Consider the following 8,780-nt stretch of genomic DNA (forward strand, 5'->3'; position numbering starts at 1 on the left):
GGGTTATGAACCTTGTTCATATGCTGTAAAAGATTTATAATACTATGGGGAAGGGGCTTCATTTTGAAACAAATGAACAAAAGGCAAGCAGCAATTATCACAGTCGGCTTGGAGAAAATATACAATAGTCACTTAAAGTTGTTTCTGTTAAAGGTTCTGATGACTAACGTGTAGAAAAAATCTTGAATATTCCACTCTGCTGCGACCATAGGAATGTCATCTCTGAAGTTTGAATTAATTGGAATGTATAATATTTCTTGCATTATTGCACCAGCTTGGATTGCTGTTTGATTACATTAGGCAGTCAAGAAGAAATTTCACTGAGAGACATTCTGAAGACTTGATCTTTTTCATCTCCAGGGTTACGCTTGATTATTTATCTCCTTCACTTAATTAAGTCAGACTGTTTTTATCATAGCACAGAGCATGCGTGATATAAGTGAAACAAATGTTTCTGCATTGTTTATTTGTTCACTCATAAAGTCAATATAAATAATGATAGGTGAAGAACAATATTTGGCCTAAAAACTGCATTCTGGCATAAAAACCAATGGTTATCCTTCATTCATAGCATGATTTCAGGGTCTTTGCTTCTCATATCCTATTGTGAAGATTATTCCAGATATCAATCACTCTGTATTTAGAAGCTCTTCCAAACAACAATCTTGAATTTGCATTTTGCTATTTTATATTTTTGCCCATTTGTTATGAAGTTAATGTTTTACTTTAAATAGTGCTCTCTCTTTTTGGGAATATTTACATTCCATTGAACCATTTATTCATCTAGCCTGGAGCATGCTTCTGTATGACCATGATAGTGTACAGCTTACTGCTCAAAGTTTTCTTATCCTTTCTTATTGATTCATGGGATGTGAACATCGCTGACAAATCCAGTAACTATTACCAATCACTAATTTACAATTGCAAAGTGGTGGTGGTGAGCCATCTTGTACAAGGAGTCCATGTAGTGTCTGTAAATCCACAGCGTGCGATTAAGTTTGGAATTTGAGGAGTTTGAACCATTAAACATTCAACATTATGTTAATGTTATGTTGAATGTTTAAAAGGTGATGGATGGGGTGCTGATCAAGTGAGCTTTTTTTTCAGAGAGGTGTCGAACTTCCAAGTATTGTTAATGCTGTACTCATCGAGGCAAGTAGCGAATATTCCAGAATTCTCCTGACATGTGCCTTGTAGATATATGGCTGTTCCAGTTCAGTTTCTGATCACTAACAATCCCCAAAATTGTGATGTTGGAGATTTCAGTAATGTAGCTGAATATCAAGGAAGATTCCCCCTCATTGGAAATGGTAACTGCAGTCGGTGCAAGAGTTTTTTTCCAACTTGCCACAAGCCTGAAAACATTTCACTTTTCATAGACATGGACTGCTTCAATAAGTACATTGACCTAGACCCAATATACTGGCCACTACAACAAACAACTGGAACCGGCAACCAGAGGCAGCAGAAATGGAACCCAAATAAATTCCAGAAGTACAACAGCGCTTCATAGGAGGCTCCAAAGCACTGAAGATATCACTGAGACATACCCAAAACCACGACAACTGGCACCCAAGCTACAAATCTTTACACAAACTTTGAATTGCTTCAATATTCTAGGAGTTACAAATCAAACTAAATGCTGTGCAATCATCAGTGATCATTCCATTCCTCACCTCATGATGCTGACAATATTATTGATGAAGTAACTAAAGATGACTGGGCCTAGGACTCTACCCTTAAGAAATTGATATTAGATTACTTACAGTGTGGAAACAGGCCCTTCGGCCCAGCAAGTCCACACCGACCCGCCCAAGCGCAACCCACCCATTCCCCTACATTTACCCCTTTACCTAACACTACGGGCAATTTAGAATGGCCAATTCACCTGACCTGCACATCTTTGGACTGTGGGAAGAAACCGGAGCACCCGGAGGAAACCCACGCAGACATGGGGAGAATGTGCAAACTCCACACAGTCAGTCGCCTGAATCAGGAATTGAACTCGGGTCTCTGGTGCTGTGAGGCAGCAGTGCTAGCCACTGTACCACCGTGCCGCCCACTTGAGCCTAAGTTGATTGGCCTCCAACAATCATATATCCATCTTTCTGTATCATATGTATACAACTAAACATTGGAAAGCTTTTACTTGGCTTACATTGACTTCAAATTTGCTAGGACTCATTGATGCCACACTGTCAAGTGCTATCTTGATACCAAGGGCAATCATCTGCATAGCAACTCTACATTTCAGTTATTTTGGTCATATTTGAACCAAGGCTGTGATGAAATCTGAAAATGAACAGCCTGAGTATCAGTGAGCAGAAAGAATTAGTTCATAACATTGTCAATGGCACCTTCCATCATTTTCCTTATGACCAAAAGTAGACTGATAGAAGGCAATTGGTTGGAGTGAGTTTGTCCTGATTTTTGCAGATAAGTTATACCTAGACAATTGTCAGCTAAATGTCACAATTATAAATTCTACTAGGACAGCTTAGCTAAGGGCTTGGCTTGCTCTGTACCACAATTCTTCACTACTACAGCTGGAATGTTGTCAGTGAACAAAATCTGTTATAACCAATGTATTTAATGTTTTCATAGAGTCATAGAAATGTACAGCATGGAAACCTGCCCACACCGACCAAATATCCCAACCCAATCTAGTCCCCCACCTGCCAGCACCCTGCCCATATCCCTCCAAACCCTTCCTATTCATATACCCATCCAAATGCCTCTTAAATATTGCAATTGTACCAGCCTCCACCACATCCTCTGGCAGCTCATTCCATACACGAACCACCCTCTGCATGAAAAAGTTGTCCCTTAGGTCTCTTTTATATCTTTCCCCTCTCACCCTAAACCTATGCCCTCTAGTTCTGGTCTCCCCAATCCCAGGGAAAAGACTTTGTCTCTTTATAGTATCCATGTCCCTCATAATTTTGTAAACCTCTATAAGGTCACCCCTCAGCCTCCGACACTACAGGGAAAACAACCCCAGCCTGTTCAGCCTCTCCCTATAGCTCAAATCCTCTAACCCTGGCAACATCCTTGTAAATCTTTTCTGAACCCTTTCAAGTTTCACAACATCTTTCTGATAGGAAGGAGACCAGAATTGCATGCAATGTTCCAACAGTGGCCTATTGCACAACATGACATCCCAACTCCTGTACTCAATATTCTGATCAATAAAGGAAAACATATCAAACGCTTTCTTCACTATCCTATCTACCTGCGACTCCACTTTCAAGGAGCTATGAACCTGCACTCCAAGGTCTCTTTGCTCAGCAACACTCCCGAGGACCTTACCATTAAGTGTATAAGTCCTGCTAGGATTTGCTTTCCCAAAATGCAGCACCTCACATTTATCTGAATTAAACTCCATCTGCCACTCCTCAGCCCATTGACCCATCTGGTCCAGATCCTGTTGTAATCTGAGGTAACCCTCTTTGCTGCCCAGTACACCTCCAATTTTGGTGTAATCTGCAAACTTACTAACTATACCTCTTATGCTCGCATCCAAATCAATTATGTAAAGAACAAAAAGTAGAGGACCCAGCACCGATCATTGTGGCACTCCACTGGTCACAGGCCTCCAGTCTGAAAAACAACCCTCCACCCTCTATCTTCTACCTTTGAGCCAGTTCTGTATCCAAATGGCTAGTTATCCCTGTATTCCATGAGATCTAACTTTGCTAATCAGCGTCCCACGGGGAACCTTGTCAAACGCCTTACTGAAGTCCATATAGATCACATCTACTGCTCTGCCCTCACCAATCTTCTTTGTTACTTCTTCAAAAAACTCAATCAAGTTTGTGAGACATAATTTCCCAAGCAGAAAGCCATGTTGACTATCCCTAATCAGTCCTTGCTTTTCCAAATACATGTACATCCTGTCCCTCAGGATTCCCTCCAACAACTTGCCCATCACTGAGGTCAGGCTCATCGGTCTATAGTTCCCTGGCTTGTCTTTACCGTCCTTTTTAAACAGTGGCACCACGTTTGCCAACCTCCAGTCTTCCGGCACCTTACCTGTGACTATCGATGATCCAAATATCTCAGCAAGAGGCCCAACCATCACTTCTCTATCTTCCCACTGTAAATTGAATGGTGTTGGCTAAAAGCAGGGTTCTGTGATGCTGAGGACGTCAAATGGAGGCCAAGATGGAACTTCTACCTTCAGGATGAAACTGATTTATTGTGTTACAGCCCTGTATTTTGTACTGATATTACCCGGCTCTCCCTTCATTGACATCTTCAATGTTTATGGAGCTTCCTCATCTGATTAAATTTTGATCAATAACGATTGGATGTGACAGGGCTACAGAGCTTTGGTCTGATCTGCTGATTGCAGAAACATTTTGCTTTGCAAATCACATGCCTCTTCTGCCATTTAACATTGTTACAATTTTGAGGTTTACAAAGGTTTACTTTGGAACTATATGTTTAATTTAGGTTAATTGAAGGAGATCATTTGATCTAGCCTGAAACCTGTCTGACAGTAAGCTTGACAATTTGGTATTACAAATGAAAGGAAGACAAATGAATAGGGTGGCACGTGATTAGCACTGCTCCCTCACGATATCAGGGATCCAGGTTCGATTCCAACTTTAGGTGACTGTCCATGCAAACTTCACAAATTCTCCTTGTGTCTGTGTGAATTTGCTCCTGTTTCCTCCCACACTAAAGATGTGCAGGTTAGGTGGAATAGCCATAGGAAATGCAGACTTACAGAGATAAGGGGGTTGGGTCTGGATGTGATGCTCTTTGGAGGGTCAGTGGTGACTCGATGGGCTGAATAGCCTGCTTCCACACAGTAGGGATTCTATGACTTAGATTAATTTTACTGATAAGAACATGCAAGATAGTTTTGCTTGGTGGCAAAAGCAATGGTCTGCCTTTATTGTGAACTTGAATCTCTGAAATTTCTGAAAGGAGTTTTGGGGATCAGACTCCGAAAAGTTGTGTTGTAAATTGTCCAATTACTCCTAAGATGGAAGGGGATTGGGGTCAAGAATAGGTAGTTAGTATTTTTATTTAGATATTCAGGTGAATGTGTTTCATATAACCATGGACAAGAGAGCAGAGGAAGCCATTCTTGACATCAGGCTTCTTTACAAATTCATGTACATTGCAGATATACAGCAATTCTATGAAGCTAGCAGAGAGAAAAGCTGTATCACTTTGAAAGTTATCACTTTGAGGGCTTTGGGAGGGAATGAAGAGACATATCCTTTGGCTTTCTAAAGATTCCAGGAAATTTATTCTGGCATGGCCAGGAGGAGGAATCATCACTGGTATAGGTTTTAATGCAGATGGTCGATTGAAGAATCTCTCTGAAAACTGAGGAAAGAACCATGCGAATACCATTACTCAGTGAAACTGGGGTACAGGATACGGAGAGCAACTATAGAGGAGGCTCTGAGGAACAGTCACTGGACCCGAAAGGTTATCTCTGACTTCTCTTCACAAATGCTGCCAGACCTGATGAGCTTTTCCAACAATTTCTGTTTTTGCTTCAGATTTTCAACATCCAGACTTCTTTCAGTTTTTATTCAGAAACGATAGACTGTTTACTACAGGGTCTATAATTCCATAGGTATGAGACGTGTATAAAATACAAGGTAATGTTCATCTCTGTTGTTTAAAGTATGAGTTGCATACAAAACAAGTCTTTACCGTAACATTTTTTTACAGTAAACATTTTAAGAAATTTAGTCCAATGACACAAACTGTGCCCAATTTTAAAATAAGCAATTTTTAGAAAATATGCAGAAGTGAGACACAACTTCCGAAAAGAAAAATCAAATTTCTATCCACACAAAGAGGCTAATGAGGTAGAATAGTTTACAACAGAAGAAAAATTGAAATTATTCCTTTGGGAAAATAGTTGATCCAGAACTTACATTTTGGTAAGCTGATATTTATGCTAGTGGTCATCTTATGAATTAGATGCTGTTAGATAGTTGATTGAGTGATAGTAAGCCATGGTTAAGAAAATACTGTCTACACCTGACAATAGTGCAACTAAATGGCCCAAGAGACATACCACTTAAGATTTAAAAAGTTATGGTAACAAAAAAGCGCTCCAAAATAGGAGACATCAACAAGAAGAAAAGTTATGTACTTCACAAAAATTCTCACTTGAATGCATTGATTTCACTTCTGCTCAAGAGATAGAAGTTAAACAGTAGAACCTAAGGAGGGTTCCCTTCAAAAAGAATACCTTAAGTTATATAAAGTGTTAAGGACGTTAGATATTGAATATAGCACCAGGGGCTGCACAGTGGCTCAATGGTTAGTACTGCTGCCTCACAGCACCAGGGACCCAAGTGCAATTCCACCCTCTGGCACTGTCTGTATGGAGTTTGCATGTTCTTCCTGTGTCTGTGTGGGTTTTCTCTGGGTGATTTGGTTTCCTCCCACAGTCCAAAAATGTGCCCATAGTGTCCAGGGATGTGCAGGCTACATGGATTAGCCATGAGAAATGCAAGGTTATAGGGATAGGGTACGGGGTGCATTCGGAGGGTCAGTGTGGACTCAATGAGTTAAATGGCCTGCTTCTACACTGTAGGGATTCAATGATTCAAGGAAAGATCTATGATTCATTAGGTTGAAGAAAAATGCTAGCCCTTCTGTCTATGTATCCATACTAAAGCAAGTTGAGAAATAATATGCAGAAATGACAAGAATGTGGAAAGTTTTGCAAGTTGGGTGTACCTTTGTAATAGTTAGTGTATCCAAGCTTAACAGTACAAGATGAATTTACATGGGCTTTAAATAACTCAAGTGAGGTGGTGGTCAGAGGAATCTACCCTATGTTTATACCTGACAAAAGTGTAACTAAACTATCCAAATATAGAATTTTAATTCAATGTTTATCCAGGATTCTGGCAAGTGCCATTGACCAAGAAAATAAGATTGCTTTCTATGATCATAACTCCATTTAAGACAATTTGTTTCAACAGATTGCCTCAATCCGTGACCGGTATTTTACAAGATCTTACGGGAGTCATATGCAGATGGATGATGCATGGGGAAAATACTTGAAGAGTATAATCACAAAGTGCAAGCAGTCTTGAAGCATTTACAAATGGAGGAGCTCACCCCGAATAATACATGTGAATTCTTCAAAGAATCTATTCAGTTCTTGGGACACATCATCAACAATTGAATGGAGGATCATCAAAATACTGAAGCCATTATTGGGTTCTCCATTCCAAAGTCAGTCTAGGATTTGCAAAGATTCTTAGGGATTCATGCCCATTATGTGCAATGTTTGCTATGTTTGTCAACTACTATAGATCCCCTGCGCCACTCCCTAATGAAAAGCAAGAAGAGCATTGGATCTTGCATGAAGAGAATACTTGTCAGGAAAGCAAACATTTTTTGACATCAACAGATGGCTCAGTGCACTATAATCTGCTCTTTCTGACCATCATAAAAGCTTGTTATGCACAATGACAGGAATGACCATGTCAGATATTTGTCAGGGGCAACAAGAATGCATCAAAAACTCTAAATATAGAAGATCCAGTCATCCAAGAACTGCAGACCAGTACATATTTATACAGTTCATTCTGCCAAAGGGTTCAGATAAAGGAACTGCAAGATCTTTGTCCCATCATAGGTTAATAGTGCACCACTGATTGATTGAGATTGACTTAACAGGGAAACTTGACAATTCAAGGGATTCATGGACATCACACTATGAGGAAAAAAATCAGAGTCAACAATCTTCCAACTGGAAAACGACCAGTCTTCCATTTTTGTAGAGTAGATATTTGGAAGAGACTTGGAAATAGAATAATGATAAATGTAGTCATAGACAAACATTATGATTCAGAAAAGTGCTGAAACTGATAATAAAGAGAAATATCATAATATTTTTCCACTATGATGAATGTCATGTGGAATTGTGGGCAGAACAGCTTTGGTCGCACCTCTTCACAAACCTAACATTTGTTTCTCTTCAAATTCTTTATTACAATAACTCTCATTTTAATGTAACATATAACTAGCTACTAGCATGTAATGAATTATATCCTATTAACTAAAGTAGACTGTTCTATTTAGATCAGGATTTACTCAAACACCTTATCAAGTCCCTGTCCTTTTGAACTTTTGAAAGGGATAGTGGCAACAAAAGTTCAGCATGAGCAGTAGCTCAAACAACATAGTGAACTGGCATGCTAGATCCAGCAAACACCTCTTCATGTTTGAATAGATTTGACCTTTTATATCAGTTCTGAATCTTTCTCATTTATTTAAGTGATAATGCCTTACAGCATGATGGAAAATGTGTTCATTGTGAATATGAGATTTCACTACCACAAGGACTTTATGCTATACATGGGTGCATCTTCAACAGGTAAAGTGATGAAGTTTAGGTCAAGCAAGTGCTCCTATCTTACTGTTGGTTTTCCTACCACTTGCAGCAGCTCTATGTGGACAGACATGTCAAACAAAAACTACAATGTTCGTTTGTAACAACACAGCTAATGTTTCAAGTCAATGCACCGAGATGGTGTTAAACTTGACAGTCAGCTATTTAAAAATATTTTAGCACAAGTAAGCAATAACTGGTTAAAGAAGTATACTTTAAGGAATGATCTGAATCATCCCATCAGTGACATTGTCAGTCAGTTTTACACTGCAGATCATTATTGCATTATCTTTATCCCAGGATTATTGAAGATTTCTCTGAACACTCATTTTATTCTAAAATATTTTGTATTCTATTGCTTTCTGAATGTAACATAAAAGACAGTTTGGCATTT

The 8,780-nt window shown here is 39.3% G+C and overlaps 1 long non-coding RNA gene across 1 annotated transcript in view; it reads left to right on the forward strand.

Moving 5' to 3' along the window:
* The window catches only part of LOC122557479 (uncharacterized), a 79,498-nt gene extending 71,634 nt beyond the window's left edge, over positions 1-7,864 (forward strand). Inside the window, exon 4 of the long non-coding RNA XR_015758676.1 lies at positions 6,969-7,864. This is a non-coding gene — a long non-coding RNA (uncharacterized LOC122557479). The remainder of the gene's footprint in view (positions 1-6,968) is intronic.
* Positions 7,865-8,780: the final 916 nt, after the last annotated feature.

The sequence above is a fragment of the Chiloscyllium plagiosum genome, unplaced genomic scaffold (genome assembly GCF_037043375.1).
Source record: "Chiloscyllium plagiosum isolate Xiang-an unplaced genomic scaffold, Cpla_swu_hap1 HiC_scaffold_11, whole genome shotgun sequence".
Lineage (NCBI taxonomy): Eukaryota > Metazoa > Chordata > Chondrichthyes > Orectolobiformes > Hemiscylliidae > Chiloscyllium > Chiloscyllium plagiosum.